The sequence below is a fragment of the Phocoena sinus genome, chromosome 5 (assembly GCF_008692025.1).
Source record: "Phocoena sinus isolate mPhoSin1 chromosome 5, mPhoSin1.pri, whole genome shotgun sequence".
Lineage (NCBI taxonomy): Eukaryota > Metazoa > Chordata > Mammalia > Artiodactyla > Phocoenidae > Phocoena > Phocoena sinus.
This window is the reverse complement of record NC_045767.1, coordinates 3,308,180-3,325,356: the sequence shown is the minus strand read 5'-3', so window position 1 is coordinate 3,325,356 and position 17,177 is coordinate 3,308,180. Positions and strand designations below refer to the sequence as shown.

Below are 17,177 nucleotides of genomic sequence, written 5' to 3'. Positions count from 1 at the left end.
AATACTGTTCACTGTTTTGTCGTACTCTGCATCCAACCCGGGACTCCCCTGTCCTCCTAAATTTGTTTTATTTGCGTACGTTCAGGTTCACTTTGTGCTATAAAGTTTAAAGTCTCTTGACAAATGCACGGTGTCAGGTATCCACTGTCACAGGATCACACAGAGTTTCACAACCTGAAAAAAATCCCCCAGGCTTCCCTACTCAACCCTCTGCGGCCGCTGATTTATTGATCCTTCCAGTTTCTTTTCACAAATGCAAGGAAATATGAAGATATTCTAACCTCCCGTTTAGAACACAAAATGGCGTACAAATCACTCTGCATCTTGCTTTTCTCCCACTTCATGGGGCTCAGAGAGCCTCCCTGGCTGGCACATTGAGACCAGCCTCGTGCTACTATTCGGTGCGAGTCTGCACCATGATTTATTGGACACCTGGGTCATTTCCGAGAAGTCACTGTTATAAAGAGTCCCCGCCCCCTCGGAGCCCTGCCGTCTCAGAGGCAGGCAGTCATCTGCAGAGTGATGACAGAGGCTGCCAGGCAAAGGGTGAACGCTGCGGTTTTATAGGAGTTGGCTGGTAACCCAGCCTCAGGTTGGCCTGGCCCCGGGCTCGCCGCAGCCCTGCTGAGGGTGTCCTGACAGATGCCGGTGGCTGTGGAGCTGGGAGGTGACAAAGGGTCTCTTGGGACCACTTTGCACTTCCAAGCATCATTTCATGCATTTCAAGGACACGGACCCGTGTCCAGTCCCCAAGGTTTTCTGTAGAGTCATTGGTCTCTTCCTCCAGCATGGAATATGGAGGTCAGCATCTCGGATGCAGTTTAATTAAAAACACCTGCTGGGAGAGGGCCAGGTCCAGCCTGACTGGGAACCAAAACCCGCAGCAGATTTTGTTTGTTGAAAATGAACAGTAAAGGGACTGAGAAAAACAGCAGACAAATCCCGGCTGAAGTCCAATCTGCAAAAGTACCCGGCCAGTCCTCAAAACTGTCAAAAGTCATGAAAAACATGGAAAATCTGAGAAACCACCACAGCTCAGAGGAGCCTAAAGAGACATGATACCTAAGTGTGAGGTGGCGTCCCCAGTGGGCTCTGGGGACAGAAAAGGGCACTAGGGAAAAGCCAAGGAAACCGAATGAAGTATGAACTTCAGTTAATGGTGATGTATCAATCAATATTGCTCCATCAGTTGTGACAAACGTACCATAACAACATGAGATGAAGTTGCGGAAACAGGGCGTGGGCACGTGGGGATCTCTGCCCTGTCATCGCAACTTTTCTGTAAATCTAAAACTATTTTAAATTAAAAAGTTTAGTTTAAAAAAAATACAAAGAAGAAGAGCCACTGAAACAAAACAAAATGAGACCAAAACAGAGCCCCTTGAACAAGTGAAGGGACTAGAGGCTGTGCTCTGCAATTGCCTGGGCTCAGACCCTGACCCACCGAGTCTGAGGGTCTGCTTGCTTGGTCCATGTGCCGCCCCAGAAACTCTCTTTAACGAGTCATGTCCTCCCTCGACCGCGTCTGGAACCTCGGCATCCCACAGGACAGGACTGTGGTCCCATTTCATGGACAGAGTGATGGAGGCTGAGAGAGGTAAAATACCTTACCCAAGCCACCCTGTTAGCAAGAGGCCAACCTGGATTTAGGGTAAGTGAATGAGAGCCAGGTTAGAGCCTGCAAGTGGCTGGCTCTGATGAAGGGACCAGAAAGAAGGGGAGACTTGTAGCAGATGCACAGGGAGGGGTGTGCAGTGAGATGGTCAGTGCCCTCGTGAGGCAGGGGCAAAGGAAGAGCAGTTTGTTCCCCTCTTCCGCTAACTCCTCCCAGAGCTGGGAGCAATCTGGGAGGCCTCCCAGAGGAGGTGATGATTGAGCAGGATTTGGTAGGATGTGTAAGGGTTTGCCAGGCAGCCAAGGGAGAAAAGAAGGCATTCTGGGCACTGAGCCGAGTCCTCCCCACGAGAAATGGCCAAGTGTGGTGATGTGCAGACTTCTCTCTTCTTCCTGCTGCCTGACAGGGTGTGTGGGGTGGGTCATGATGGGAGACCCAGGGGCAGAGGGCTCCCGGGCCTCTCCCGGCCACCCTGTGCCCCTGTCTTTCCCGCAGGAATGTGTGTTTCTTGTGCCTAGAAACCCCTGGCCTCGTCTGCCTGTCCCTTGGGTTCATGATTAGAGTCAAAAACCCAGACAGGAACTGGGGTGGGGGGTCCACTTTGACAGGACCCCAATCAGCCTCCTGTGAGCCTACCACCCATGGTCCTGGCCCCTGAGCTTCAGTCACCAGGGCCCCCAGCCTTGAGAGCCTTTGTCCTCTTTTGGTCACTGTTGCCTAGATGCAGATGCCGTGATGAGGTCTGTTACCCCATCCTGTCACTTGGCGCCCACGTGGGCCACTTTCCTTCCCCTTCCTGGTAAGGGACTGCAGGGGCTGGCTGTGCGGGTCCCTCTCACCGTGGCTGCCACCCACCCTCCCTGCTCACTCCCCATCCAGCTGTGCCCTCTGGCCATGCTGGGACTTCTACCTGAACCTCCCTTGCCTGCTCTGACCTATCTTCCAAGGCCCTACCCAAATGTCACCACCTCCAGGAAGACTTCCCTGACTACCAAGCTAAGTTAATCTCCTCACTCCTCACTCCTGCCACCCTACCCCACCCCTGTACATGCTCAATTTGGGTTTGTCTGATGTTTTCCTCATGGTGACACTGGGGTTATGGGTTTGGGAGAGGAAGGTCACAGAGGTAAAGTGCCCTTCTCATCCCGTCCCAGCAAGGGCACCTGCTGTTGACATGACCTATAACTGCCGAGGTCGGCCTGTGTGCCCAGGCCAAGGTGGTGATTGTCAGGTTTCCACCCATGAAATTACCCTTCCCCTCTATTTCCATGAAGCGCTCCAGAGAAGGAAGTCACCTGCCCAGCCACGCCTGAGGGCTGGGGAGGGTGGAGCAGCTAAATAAACAGCTTGGAATTCTGCTGCATGAGGGATTTGCTTCTTTCTCCTCCATTTACTACTTAGTTATGCAATCTTTTGCTTATATCAGTATGGATTTAGGAATATTCATTTTATACCTGGGGTTATAATCCAATACAACTTTATTTTGTTCCTTAAATTGTCCCAGCTTCTGCCATCAAGACCTCTTCTGTCATCCCCTGCGTCTCTTGGACATAGTCCCATCATTGTGGGGATCCATGGATCTATCAGCTATCCATCCATCTGTTGTCTGTCTATCTGTCTGTCTGTCTATCCTCTCTATCCCATTTCCTACTCTCTGGCCTCACAACATGTCCCAGGCTTGCTGTGTACATTTCCTGCCAGGGAATGTGTTTCATGTGCCAAGGCCAGGCTCGGAGCCCCCTCCTCCAGGCAGCCCTCCCCCCCGGCTATCTCCCGCTGGCATGGGGGCTGTTTGGTGGCCCCGGCCTCTCTGCTCGCCCTCTGTCACAGTCACTCCGACCGTTTCCTTGGCTTACCACTAGGCCGAGAGCCCTGGAGGGAAGGGTCGCCTGATTCATCCATTCACCCAGGTCCCCAGTGTCCACACTGAGCTAGGCACAGGGTGGCTCTGGGCAATGCTGTCGGCGGCCGGACCCTGCCCCCACTGGCCTTAATGATAATAATCGCTCTCCTCTGTGGGCCCCCCTTCCCCACGCCGGCGGGGGCTGGGCCTGGGCAGACGACCAGGGCAAGAGTGAAGTACTCACCGGGGTTCACACCTGGGCAGAATCGGAGCTCTTTGCCACCTTAGTGTGTACTGTGCGGGGTCAGCATGGCATTAACCGGACTGGCACGTGAGGTGCTGGGACGGAAAATCTGACCATTGTGAAGCCAGGAGGGCTCTGTGGGGGGAGAGAGGTGGAGGCTGTGCCCACCTGCATGGTGAGGGGAGACCCCGGGCTCACACCTGGATTGGCACCAGACCGGTGGGTGCTCCAGCCAGGCCCCCCACGCCGCGGCCTGTGAAACCTGCCGCTGGGTGGCCGGGCGTGTGAAGGGCTCAGGTGTGGATGTCCACCTGCAGCGGGGCTGCTGCTTGGAGCCTGCGGTGGCCCGTGGATGAGACCTGAGTCCCTCCCACCTAGCTGCCACCCTGGAGAGCTAGGAAGAAAGGGGGGAACTAGAAATCGGCCAGGAGGAGACGGGTGAGCGTCCTGTACGGCTTTGCCCTATCCGAGGCGGTAACTCAGGGGCCTACCCTTTCTGCGAGTCTGGGGCAGGCAGGTCCTGTGCACAGGGGCTCCTGTTCAGGTGCCTGTTTGTTAGTCATTTAACAAACGCTTGCAGACTTCCCCGGCAGTGCCCTTGAGGATCCTCGAGTGTTAGCCTAGAAAGAAACCCCAATTACAGCACAGATGTGCCCAGGGCCCTCAGGGCTGGGGAAGGGGTGGCTTGTCTACGTTAGTGAGGCCTCAGATGGAGGCAATGCAGGAAGGAGACAGACAGGAGTTGAGGTCACAGCCTGGAGGAGAAGGTGACCAGGAAAAGGATGTGCAAATGCAGAGGAAGTGGTGGGGGGCACAGGGGATCAGGGAGCCCAAGGACCCCAACCATCGGGGGAACGGGGTGGCATGAGTGTGACAGGTCAGTGGAAAGTGAAGGACCAGGTGCTAAGTGGCCGGTGGTGCTGTTTTCTGAGATTCGGGGGATGGAGGGGTGGGTGGTGGGCAATGGGGGCAGTGGTCGAGTCCCACCAAGAGGAAGGCCTGGCATCGCCCTCAGGTGTGAGGTGGCACCTGGGCTGTCAGTGTGGGCAGAGGGCTCTGAAGTCCCCGACCTTCACGCTCACACCTAAGAACAAGTGTAGACAGAGCAGTGTGGCAGGTAGGCAGAGGGTGGCCGCCGAGGGGCCAGTGAGATGAAGACGGGGGCGAAACCATCGGATTTAGCAATGCGGAAGGTGCTGGCGGCCTGGGCAAGGGCAGTTTTGGGGAGTGAGTGAGGAGAGGCTCAGGAGGGGTACAGAACTGGCCGGGGTAGAAGGCTCTAGAGGTTTCGCCAGAGGGAGCAGACATGAGAAGTAGACAAATGAATGAAACGGGGGCTGAAACGGGGGCTACGCCCCCAGCCAGTATCACCCGTGTGTAGTCCTGGCACAGCAGGGAGCGACATCGGGGGGCCTGCAGAAATTCCCCCCGAGCCCTCCTGCCCTGTCCCACCTGCAGTGGGGGGCTTGGCTGGGAGGCCTCTGGGAAGTGTGTGCTGGGGCCTGGATTAATGTTTGCACAGCCAAGTTCAAGATCCATCCCCTGGTGCCTGGGCTGGGATAACGCCCAGAATTCCAGTGGTTGCCACACCCCGCTTCGGGAATGCTGGTACTCTGGAGGGTGAGGGCCCACGGGATCGGGGTGTCCCTGGGGTCCCATTTATAAGCCGGGTGACTTCCCCAGGCTCCCAGGGAAAACGGCAGCCGTGAAGGCCACACCGTGCACCCCAGTCTGGAGCCCCCTACTCCCATCTCCTCCAGGCAGCCACCTCCTGGTCACCCACGACTCAGGGGATGGATGGTCCAGGGCAGTGGGGCGAGCCTGTCCTATGATGGGAGGAACCTCTAAGACATGGCCACTGCCAGCTGTGTGGCCGCTTAGAACCCCATCCCTTAATTCTTTTTTATATATTTTATTTATGTATTTATTTGTTTGTTTGGTTGGTTGGTTGCATCAGGTCTTAGTTGCAGCTCGAGGGCTCCTTAGTTGCGGCTCACTGGCTCCTTAGTTGTGGCACGCGAACTCTTAGTTGTGGCATGTGGGATCTAGTTCCCCAACCAGGGATTGAAACTGGGCCCTCTGCATTGGGAGCATTGGAATCTTAACCGCTGGATCACCAGGGGAGTTCCCACCCCGTCCCTTAGTTTTTAAAGGAGGGGGCTACTTTGAACTGGTGGGTACCACAGGGCCCCCCTAAGGATGTGATAAGGAGGACATGCCAGTCCGGACCTTGCTCCCTTATAGGCTGTGAAAACAACCTTTGTCCTTTCTTACCAACTTGCTCTGAGTGCCCTGTCACATTATTTGGGGTGTTGACGAGGGAGCACCACTCTTCTGAATGCGGAAGATTCTCAGGCACAAATACACCCAGGCACCTGGCCAGCTCGTGGGCCGAGGAGGGGAGACAGGGCAGCAGAGTCAGCGATTCCTGGACAGAGGGCGACGCCTGCCCGGACAGAGCCGGACGGGCTGGGGCCACGGCCACTGCGGGTGGCGTCTCCGGTCCACAGGAACTGCTGACAGCTTCCTGCAGGCCTTCGACCTGGCCCGGGTGGCCATCAGTCATCTGGAAAGGCTGTTTGGTCCTGATATCCTTGTTTTGCAAAAAGCAGTTCCTGAAATCACGGGGCCTAGAGCTCTGCTCATCTTTGATTGGGCCTGGTTTCAGCTGCTAAGGCCAGAAACAACAAACACAGACCGAGCTCTGCTGAGCACATGCATGGTTCTAGCCCTTTCGGCAGGTCCAGCGGCAGCCGGGTGCCTGGTTCCAGACTAGCAGCTTCTCTCTCTGTTCGGGGCTCTGACCTCAGACTTGGTTGTGCAAAGGAAGGACATCTCAGGCAGATTGCTCCTTAGACCCGGGTGGGGCTCAGGAATGCACTGGCCTTGGAAGGAGTGTCTTTCTGGGAGATTCCTTTAGTCGGGTCACATCTGCATCTGACAGATGTGGAGCCAGAGACCAGGAAAGGTGCCAGGGCGTTGCTTGGCGTGGACCAGTGGGAGTACTGGGTTCACCCCCTCCTGTGACCTTGGGTGAGGGGCTTTCTCTTCCCGAGTCTCAGTTCCCCCGAAGCCTGAAGGACGGACTTTGCTACCTCGCAGCCCAATCACCTGTCTTTATTGGGAACATTCTTAAGTGCCGGTTCTCGGTAACCCTCGATAATTTAGCAGCTGCAGTCCTAACCAGCGGGAGGAGGGAGGAAGGGTGCAGCTTCCTGTATTGTGTCCTGAGCCGGCATGAAGCACAGGACGGTCTTCAGCTCTCTGGTCATCACTGGTCTTCCAGGCTGCCTGGTGCTGGTGCCGGCTCCACCATTCTCTACTGAGATGCTCTCCTAATGTTACCGGATCCAAGCTCGGTCTGCTCACTGCACTACAGGCCAATAAATCGGGACGAGGTGTTGAGGCAAGGAATAGCGTCTTCATTTGGAAAGCCGGGTGTCTGAGAAGATGGCGGACTAATGTCCTAGAGTACCATCTTTTTTTTTAATACATTTATTTATTTAATTTTTGGCTGCGTTGGGTCTTCGTTGCTGCGCATGGGCTTTCTCTAGTTGCGGCGAGCGGGGGCTGCTCTTCGTTGCGGTGCGTGGGCTTCTTATTGCGGTGGCTTCTCTTGTTGCGGAGCACGGGCTCTAGGCATGCAGGCTTCAGCAGCTGTGGTGCGCCGGCTCAGTAGTTGTGGCACACAGGCTCAGTAGATGTGACTCGCGGGCTCTAGAGCGCAGCCTCAGTAATTGGGGCGCACAGGATTAGTTGCTCCGCGGCATGTGGGAACTTCCTGGAGGGCTTGAACCCACGTCCCCTGCGTTGGCAGGTGGATTCTTAACCACTGCACCAGCAGGGAAGTCCCCTAGAGTACCAGGGAAGTCCCCTGGAGTACCATCTTATCTGGGTCTCATGCCAGTTTTTTTTTATAGAACAGAGACAGGGAGGAAGTAAAGCAAAAAGGCTTTTTTTTTTTGCCTGTCTTGCAAAATATCTCCTGGCTTGGCCAGCCTCCGGGAGGGGATGTGTTAATTTCTTTTCTGCAGCCATTCACAGGTGGGCAGGGTCAGAATGTCTTCCTGTGAGGTGAACGAAGGCACTTTCGTTTAACATTCAGGCAGAGGGGCAGGGTTCCCCGAGGCAGGCCATTATGTATGCTTGCAGCTATAGGCAGTATCCTTTTAGTGATTATAGTAACAAAAGCAACAAAAAGCAACGATTAAAGTAAAAGAAACAGATCCAACATGGAGTCAGATTCTGTTCTTCCCTGTTTCACTAATGGTGAATCTTTCCACATCCCAATTCCAGGATGGCAAGGGATGTTTTGTAGTGACTCCTTCCTGCATCAGTGGCAGGGTGATCCTGAGGGGCTTTTCCATGAATTCCCCATCCCGCCCCATTCTCTAGAGCAGGGCCCATACCCAGGGCCAAATCCCACCCCTGTTCTGCAAGTAAGGATTTCTTGGCACCGGGCGAGGCCCACTCACTTCCTATCACCTAAGCCTGCTTTCAGGCTGTAACCGAAGGGTTGTGGTGGAGCCCACGTTATGACCTGAAAAGCCAAACCTATTTATTCTCTGTCCCTTTATGGAAAGGATTTGCTGCCCCTCTTCTAGAATCACCTGTACGTCTTGCTTCCACTGTCTGGGCTGTTGCAGAGACCCAGCAGGGAGTAGTCCTGTCCCCCAACCCTAACCCACCCCCTCCCCAGGGCCTCTGCATTCCTGGGATTCACCATTTATGTTTATGGCCTGTTGTAGTTTAACCCTCAGGGCAAGAGGGTGACCTGCCCCCAGGATCTGCAGCCACCAGAAGTGGCTGTGGGATGCTTCAGCAAGCTGCCTACCTGGAGCAGGCCAGGCTCACGTGCTCTTCTGGCTGCCCCTGTCCCCAGGCAGACCTTTACACCTTCTCTCTGCCTAGTCCCTCTTCCTCCAAGAGTCAGCTGAGGAGCTTCCACCTCCAGGAAGCCTTCCTAGATTTCGCCTCCCTCTTCTTCCCCTTCCTTTGGCACTGCACAGATCGTGGTACATCATCCCAGTCTGTTTCCATGTCTGTAACCCCAACTTGTCTGAGCCCCGTTGTGGGTGGGGACTTGAAGTCAGAACTTCAGGCAGGGTAGCTCTGAACCCCAAAGTGTAGAGCAGTCACAAGGCGGAGTGGGGGACCCCCCAAGAGGCTGGACCATGTGCCATGGAGGCTGTCCAGAGGATCCCAGCTGGGCCTGGGAGTTGGGCTAGGTCACCTTTCCTGGCTCAAGACTGTGCTGATACAGCCCCTCACAGCCCCAGAGGACTGGAAATGCTCTAAGATGGCATGACAAAATTAGAAATTGCTTTTTGTCTTTGTAGGGCCACAGTTGTTGCTATTTGCTCCATGAGTTAAAACATAAGCAGAGGATGGAAGGCAGGGCACCCCACAGCCCCTGTCCCCCAGCTCTGGCTGGCAGCCCAGGGCCAGCGTCTATGGTCTAGGAATCAGGCGGGAGCCGTCCTGGGAGCTCATTGGGAACCTCCGTCCACAATGGTAGAGCAGAGTCCAGGCGGGCTGAAGGTGGGAGGGGGCCACCTCAGACCCACAGGGATGGTTAAAGAGAAGCTGCTGCTGGGTTGCTGGTGGGTGGCCATAGGATTTCCCACAGGAAGTTCCTGAGAGCTCTTCCTCTGGCTGTGTGTCTCATGCCTTAGAGTGTCAGGGGTCCACTTTGGCCCTGGGCAGCCCTCGTGTCAGCCTGGGGACTGTGTGACCCGACCCGGGGCAGGTCCTGCCTCTCCTAAGCCCGTTTGCTACTCAGTCCAGTGGGATGGTGGTAATACACTGGAATGGCTACAATCCATGGATCCAGCATCTTTTTGGCAAGTGATAATTGGAATTTATTACAACCCTGCAGGGATCAGAGCTGCTGACCTGGGAGGGCACTTAGAGATCTCTAAGCCCAAGTTGACCATTTAAAAGGGAGGAAGCGAGGCCCAGGGGGTGACAGGCTCTCTCAGGGGCACCCGAAGCCTGGGCTGGGCTGGCGTCGAAACCAGCCTCTTGCACGCAGGGCTGTACAGGGCTGACCTGTGGTGCAACTTCCAGGAGGGACCCCTTATTTGGAAAGCCCCTCCCCACCTGAAAGGCTCACATTCTTCCTCTGGAAGGCCATTAGGGTACACTTGTAGAGTTGGGGTACACGCTGTGAAGTTGGGGTACAGTATGCAGAGTTGAGGTGCTCTGTGCAGAGCTGAAGGATGCTGGGCACAGTGGGGGAGGCTCTTGGAAACCCCCTCGGCCTTGGGCCAAGAATGCAGCTACAGAGACAAACAGGATACGGGATCTCGGGCCGCAGCGGGGCACAATGGCCAGGAGAGGAAACGCGTCCAGACCCTTTTATGGATGTGGAGCCCGTCTGGGGCCTCTTTCAACACAGTTTCCAGAAAAACAAAGGGAGCAGAAGCGAGCAGCTCATGTTCTGCACAATGTGGGTTTCTGGAGAGGCGGCTGGAGAACTAGGGGGCCCCAATCCACAGACAGAGGCCAGGTTTGGGGAGGCCACACCTCCCTGGGGCAGGGAGGGAGAGCTGCTGGTGGGAGCGGCTGCCTGGCCCCCTGGGACCCAGGGGGTGGTGTGAAATCCTCCCCCATTACTTGGCCTGTGGTCTTGGGGGACTGTGAACATGGCCACCTGGAGCCTCTGGCTCCTGCCTTGTGGTCCCCGAGCATGTTGGTGGCGTGTGGGGTATGGCCCAGCTGGGCTGGGGGTGTGGGCAGCCTGAGCTCCGGGCCTGGCCTTTCTGGGGCCCCCAGAGGGAGTGGCTTGCCTGCCCTGGACCTCAGTGGCCAGAGCTGCTCCGAGAGGGGCTTGAGCCCCATGCTGGCCCTCAGTGGGGACTTTGCTGGTACGAGCTGGCCACGCGCCCACACGTCTCCAGCTGCCCTCTCACGCCTGGGCTCTGGCCCACTGGGGAGGGGAGGAAATTTGTGACATTGGGGTGACTGCATTAATGCTGGGAGTTGATCTGAGAAAGGACGGACGCGGGGGGAGGGGGTCATCCAGAAATATCTCGGCCCTGAGTGGTTCTCACTCTGGGTAACATTGCCCCCAGGAGACAAGTGTCTAGAGATGTGAATGGTTGTCACAGCTGGGGTCGGCTTCAGCTGGTAGAGGCCATGGATGCTGCTAAAATCCCAGTGTACATGGCAACCCCCTTCCAGTGACAAAGCGCAATCGCCCCGGCAGTGCCGCGGTAGAGACCGAGCCCGGGGGCTTTGGTGTCGGTCAGACCTGGTTCCGGGCTCACCTTCTAGTTATCACCGGCCTTGGGCATGCCACATCCTGTCCCAGGCCTCAGTTTCCCTGTCTGTAAAATGGGCACATTACCACTGAACTCAGAGGTGTTCCTGGTCATGAAGCCAGGCCGTGAGTGAAAGTCCAGCCTTTCTCAAGCACAGGACGGAGAAGGTGGCCCTCTGTTCTTGATTCCTGGGTCTGGGCTGGGGCCAGCAACCAGAGCCACACCCCTGCCGCCGTGAGGGCCTGAGAGCACATGGGAGGCTAGGGCCAGGGGCCGACCCGTGTTCAGTTCCTGCTTCTTGTCTGAGACCCAGGAGACCCAGTTCTGGCTTCCCAGGCAGGGCTGAGATCCCCTGCTGTCAAACCCAGGTCGGGCCTGGAGCCCAGCGGAAAGACAAAGAGGGAAGGACAGCAGGCGCCCAGCTGTCCCCTGTGCGCGTTCCCGTTGACTGGACCAACAGGCCGGGGCAGCACCGGGGCAGAGGGAAGGAGCTGCACGTATGTGTATGCACACACACACGTGTGCGCATGTATGTCTTGTGTGTGCACACGTGTGTGTGTGCGGTAAGTGGAAGAGGAAGAGAGAGCAGAGCTGAGGTTGGCGGGGCAGCTGTCAGACTTCCCCAATCCTGGCAGCTGAGGCAGTGTGGCCTCCACATCTGAGCCTGGGTGCCGGGCCCTGGGCAGGGGGGGCAGGGCCTGGAGCTGGTCCAGGACGGAGCTAATGATTAACCGGCCCTTGGGGGCGGTGCAGCAGCAGCGTGGGGCCTGCCTCTCTCCGGAGGCACGGGTGCAGGGAGGAAGTAGGGCAGGAAGAGGGGGCGGTGGCGGCCACTGTGCAGTCAGCTGGGCTGCGGGCGGTGGAGACGGCCTGCAGGGCGAGCCAGCGAGGAGCTGGGAGCGGCCGCCTGGCGCCGCGGTCCTGCAGAGTGGGGCGCAGGTACGGGGCGCTGGACGGGCGGGCGAGGACGGCCGAGCAGGCGTCGTCCACAGAGCTGGGTCTTGCCACGGTCGGATCTGAGCCGTCTTGCCTTTCACTTTCTTGGAGACTTTTCTGACCTTTTAGGATCGGGAGGGAGAAGGAGTGGAGTCTGGGGAGGCCCGAAGGCTGTGGGCACTGGTTAGCGGACTGCCGGGCAGAGCTCTGGGAGCACCCCGTGCTGGCCGGCAGCCATGGCCCCAGTGATGATGTCAGGTTTGACAAAGCACAGTCGCTCCCGTGATCTCGCTTGTCCCCCACTTCACGCAGGCAGCCAGCCAGCGCGTCCCGAAGGTCTGGCCAGGACGCAGGAACATCGCCAGCAAGCAGCGTTCCGGGTCTAGGGGGCCTCAAGTGGGCCTCCACCCTGGGTTGACGCCACCTCTGGGAGACACCACATGTGTCCCGGCCCGGGTGGCGCTGTAGCTGTGACCTGGCCACTCTGAGGTCACTGCCCCTGGGCCTCTTCTCCATCAACAAATGGGACGAGTGACTTGACCAGGGGCCCCAACCGGAAGGTTCTAGGGGAAACCCAGACCCAAGGCTTCAGAGCACCAGGTCCTGCCCTGGGTGTGCGGTCCCAGCACATCACTGAGACCCTCCCCCGGCCTGCGGTGACCCCCGGCCCCCTCTGTGGGAGTTTCCTAGAGATGACAGATGGCAAAGCCACACTGGCGGGAGTTAGTGTTGCGGGTCCCTTGGGGCGTAGCCTCCCACGGGGCGGGGGGCTGGGTACGGGGGGCCGTGCTGTGGCTGAGCTTGTGGATAGAGGCATAGCCGTCGAGGGTGTGCTCAGGTTCAGGGTGGGTGTCGAGGGCTGGACTCAGACCCTCCTGGGTTTAGATCCCACCAGAGCCGCGCCGGCCGGGCTGAGTCAGCACAGCTGCTCACGGAGCCTTCACGGCTCCTCTGTGAAATGGGCCCAGCGCTTGCTCCGGCAGGCCGTCCTGAGGACTAAGCGGGGACGCTTAGCGCTGGGGGGCGGTGGCTCCCGACAACGACAAGGCTTCCTGTATCCGGTGCTCAGCCGCCGTCTGATGCCTGAGGCCCCTTAATCCTCCTCCCAGAACGCCAACTTGACGGCAGAGAAGTTCAAGGCGCGGGGGACCCAGGGCGACTGCTGTCCTGCGGCTGCCGTAACAGAGGGCCACAAACTGGGGGCTTCTAACCACAGAAGTTAATTCTCCGCCAGTTCCGGAGGCTGGAAGTCTGAAGCCCAGGTGTGGGGAGGGTGCCCCCCTCCCGGGGGGGTGGGCTCTGAGGGAGGGTCCTTCAGCTCTTGGCCGCTGCAGGCGACCCTGGGCTCGTGGGGCGCATCGCCCTGGCCTCCGGCTCCATCTTCACACAGCATCCCAGGTGTGTCTGTGTCCCTCCTCTTCTTATAAGGACCCCAGGCATGCAGGGACACCTCGGTCCTGTGTGACCTCATCCTAACCTCACCTGCGAAGACCCTGTTTCCCAATAAGGTCACCTGGGCTTCCCTGGTGGCGCAGTGGTTGAGAGTCCGCCTGCCGATGCAGGGGACACGGGTTTGTGCCCCGGTCCGGGAAGATCCCACATGCCGCGGAGCAGCTGGGCCCGTGAGCCATGGCCGCTGAGCCTGCGCGTCCGGAGCCTGTGCTCCGCAACGGGAGAGGCCGCAACAGTGAGAGGTCCGCGTACCGCAAATAAGGTCACCTTCTGAGGTTAGCGGTGGACGTGACTTTGGGGGTGCACTGGTCACCCCAGTACAGGGGGTGACCAGACAACCCTCAAGAGGTGCTTCTTGGTGAGGTGGACGAGGTCTGCATAGCCCTCGAGGCATTTGTTCAGTACGGGTCCAGAGAAAGCTCTGGCCAGACCTCCCCAAACCATCTCTTCCCTTCGTCCAGCTCACATTTATTAAACGCAGCTGTAACCCAGGAGCACCAGCCTTTAATCCATTGACCTCCTTGTAGGTGGTGTTTTCATTCTCATTCTCTGGTGGGTAAACTGAGGCATGGGGTGGTGTTCTGGTGCCAAACTCCCGTCCCCTGGGTTTGGGTGCTGGCTGGGACCTGGGGCCTGTTGCTGACGCATCGGGTGGCCCAACAGTGAACAGAGCAAAGGGGCCAGAGGCCACAGGGAAGCACAGTCCCTGAGTCTCCGCAGGGCCGCCCGTGGGGGCTCTGGACACCCGCCAGGCCGCGGGCTGGGCGGCCCCTCCTGCAGTCGGGAGCCGGCAGGCTGTTAGGCTGAGCAAGGCTATTTTAGGACCCAGCAGGGAGGGACCCTCCCAGGGAGACAGAGCCCACTTCCTCATGCGGGCTGGGACCAGGAACCCCACGCTCACGACTGTCACCGGCAGCCCTGCCTGATGGGCAGGTCCCTCATCAAGCAAGTGGGAAGTCCCCTGAGCCCCGAAGCCTTCTGTTTTCTCAGGAAACCGGCCCTGAGCTGCTGGGGGCAGGCCTGTGGGGCAGGGACGCAGGCGTTGATGGGCTGGTCCTGACTCCTGGGCGGAGGCGGGGACAAGAGTCAGACGCCCTGGGTGTGGGTTGTGCAAGATGCCTGGCTGTAGAGAGGGGGGACGAGGACCCCGGCTGGGGGTTATAGAGACCCCACAAACAGGACCTGTGCGGGACAACGGGTCCAAGTGCCCTACTGAGATGCTTCAGAAGAGCAGAGCAGCGGGGATAGCAGCCTGGCCTCCAAGCCACGTAGCTGCGTGCTTCCCGGTCCTGGCACCCACCTGTGACCAGGCCATGGTGCCCTCGATGACAGGTGTGGGGCTCGCTGTTTTCAGAGTAAAGAGAGGAAGGAAACAGACGATGGCTTGGCTGGGGGCTGAGGAGGGCCAGACAGATGGAGCGGCACCCTGAAAAATGCCAGGAGGTCTTCGTGCGTGACAAGGGCGGGGACGGCCCCCAGGGACCAGGGCACGGGGAGTACAAGGCACCAGGGCTTGAAATGACATTGGACATTTAACAAAGGTTGCTGGAGAATTCTGCAGCAGTGCTGCGTTCCTGGAACCTGCCGGTCCATGCTGCTTCTTCCTCTGGCAAGGGAGCACCCTCTGGCCTCCTCCCTCCTCCCTGGGGGTGAGGAGCTGCCTAGAAGGGTAGCAGGGTGGGCATGGACAGAGGTGTGGGGGGGGGATGTGAGTGTGTGAGAGTGTTAATGTGAGAGTATATATATATGTGTGTGTGTGTGCAAGCGTGTGTGTGTAGGGGGTTGAGTTGCCCACCCCTCGGAGCCCAGCCCAGTTTTTCCATCTGTAGAACGGGGTGATGTCCTTTCCCCGCCGGCTGCAGTGAACCTGGCTGAGGCACCTGGTGCATGCAGGTGTTGACAAATACTTGTGTCTGAGGCCCTCTGGGAGCCTATGGAGACTCGCCACCGCTCTGGGACAGCCTTGGGTCCGTAGCTCTGAAGAAAATACTCCTTGCTGGGTCTGACGGAGGTCCAGCTTCCCTGATCCTGGTGAAAATTCGAGGCAGGGAAGTGAACCCAAGGCCCCCCACCGCAGGTCCCACCTCCACTCTCTCCTCCTCTGTCCTTTCTGCACAAATACAGGAACGAAACTTCCAAGGGATAGATCGCAGCCCTTCTCAGGGTTTAAGATGCTCTGGCGGCTCCTCTGTGCGTTCACGGGGTGCTCAGTGCTGTGCCCCCCGCAACCCTGCGTGCCCCGTGTCCTCTGCCTCAGCCCCCAGCCCCCAGCCCCGAGGTGACGCGACAGCTGCCGCCATCCGCCCCCGCATCTCCTGCCCATTCTCTGCTTCAGGAAGCGAGTGGAGCTGGGAGGCCGGCCAGGGGCTCTCGGGGTTGTGCAGGCCCAGTGGGTTCTGAGCCCCACGCTCCTCACCAGCGTCCTCTGGTCTCTGCTGGGCCCCCTGTTCCCCAGCACCCACTGCAGGACGGGGTGTGGGTCTGGAGGAGGCCACACCTCTCCAGTTTGCAGTTTTGTCCCCAGGAAAGGGGCTCAGAGGTGTGCTCTCCTGTCTCCCTGTGCGTTCCGCTCTGTGCAGAGGGAATTCTTGCCGGCCTGGTCAGGGTTTGGGGTTGAACCCTCCCAGCTCTTCATCAGAGAACAGAGACCTGACAAGAGGACCTTCTCTTGCACTTGCTTCCCGGCCTTGCTGTTGCCCACCTCCGTGTGAGTGAGCAGGGCCATTCCTGTCCCCTCTGTCCCTGAGGTGGAAACAGAGGGGGGCGTAGTTGACTCCCGTCCTCGTGGATGGGGGCAGGGGCTCTGCCTCTGTGCCTCAGCCCCCGGCCCAGTCTGCACACCCGCCCTCCCTGTCACCTGTGCCTGGAAGGGGCTCCGTGTCCTGCTGTGTCCTCTAATTGGTGACCAAACCCCAGACCCTGGGAGCACCGTCTGTCGGGTCAGAAAGGCCCTCACTCCTCTCTGGCCCCAGGAAAGAGTGATGCATAATGACTGGCTCTCGGGGGGAGGCCCAAGGGCACCCCGGGAGTGGGGAGCGGTCTCTGGTTCCTCCCCGGCCACTTCCTCCTTTCCCTCCCTCTGCCACCTGCTTCTTCCCCTCACGGGGCAGCGTGGGACCTGGCCCATTTCCTGCAAAACTGGACGGGGTGCAGGCCTCTTCTGGTGAGAGAGACGGGGCCCACTGAAGCCCCCAGGATGCGGGCTTAGTTATAAGGAGCAGCAGGACCCCGTGGGAATCCGAGGCTGGAGTCACAGCCCAGCTGAGCCCCGTAGGAAATGGAGCTGCGTATTCTTCTCTCAGGAGATGCTCTGTCTTTGGGGGAGTCTGTCCCTCCCAGCCCTCGCTGGGTGGGAGGTGCAGTGGGCTTATCTCTAAACTACGGTCCCGGGATGTCCCGAGAGGACACCTGCTCTGTTCCCTGTTCCCACACGGCCTTTATTGCGTCCATGTCGCGCTCGTTGCGGTGCCCAGGCTTCTCGTTGCTGTGGCTTCTCTTGCTGCAGAGCACGGGCTCTAGGCACACGGGGTTCAGTAGTTGTGGCACATGGACTTTAGCAGTTGTGGCACACGGGCTCAGTAGCTGTGGCTCGCGGGCTCTAGAGCGCAGGCTCAGTAGTTGTGGCATGTGGGCTCAGTAGTTGTGGCTCGCGGGCTCTAGAGCGCAGGTTCAGTAGTTGTGGCGCACGGGCTTAGCTGCTCCGCGGCATGTGGGATCTTCCCGGACCAGGGTTCAAACCCGTGTCCCCTGCATTGGCAGGCGGCTTCTTAACCCCTGCGCCACCAGGCGAGCCCCGGTGGGAACGTTTTGAGCAGCCTGCAG

General features: G+C 58.5%; 1 protein-coding gene across 7 annotated transcripts in view; it reads left to right on the top strand.

The window, feature by feature from the left end:
- Nucleotides 1–17,177, top strand: part of SH3TC1 (SH3 domain and tetratricopeptide repeats 1) — a 52,947-nt gene that overhangs the window by 4,410 nt on the left and 31,360 nt on the right. For 2 of the 7 annotated variants that reach the window (XM_032632498.1, XM_032632490.1), the window contains exon 1: nucleotides 11,723–11,906. The exons of 2 other annotated variants lie outside the window; for them this stretch is intronic. The gene's annotated coding sequence lies outside the window, so the exon portion shown is untranslated. Of the gene's footprint in view, nucleotides 1–11,721; nucleotides 11,907–12,857; nucleotides 13,166–16,401; nucleotides 16,519–17,177 lie in introns of those variants that run through there. 3 more of the 7 variants (XM_032632497.1, XM_032632493.1, XM_032632496.1) reach the window with 3 other exon arrangements.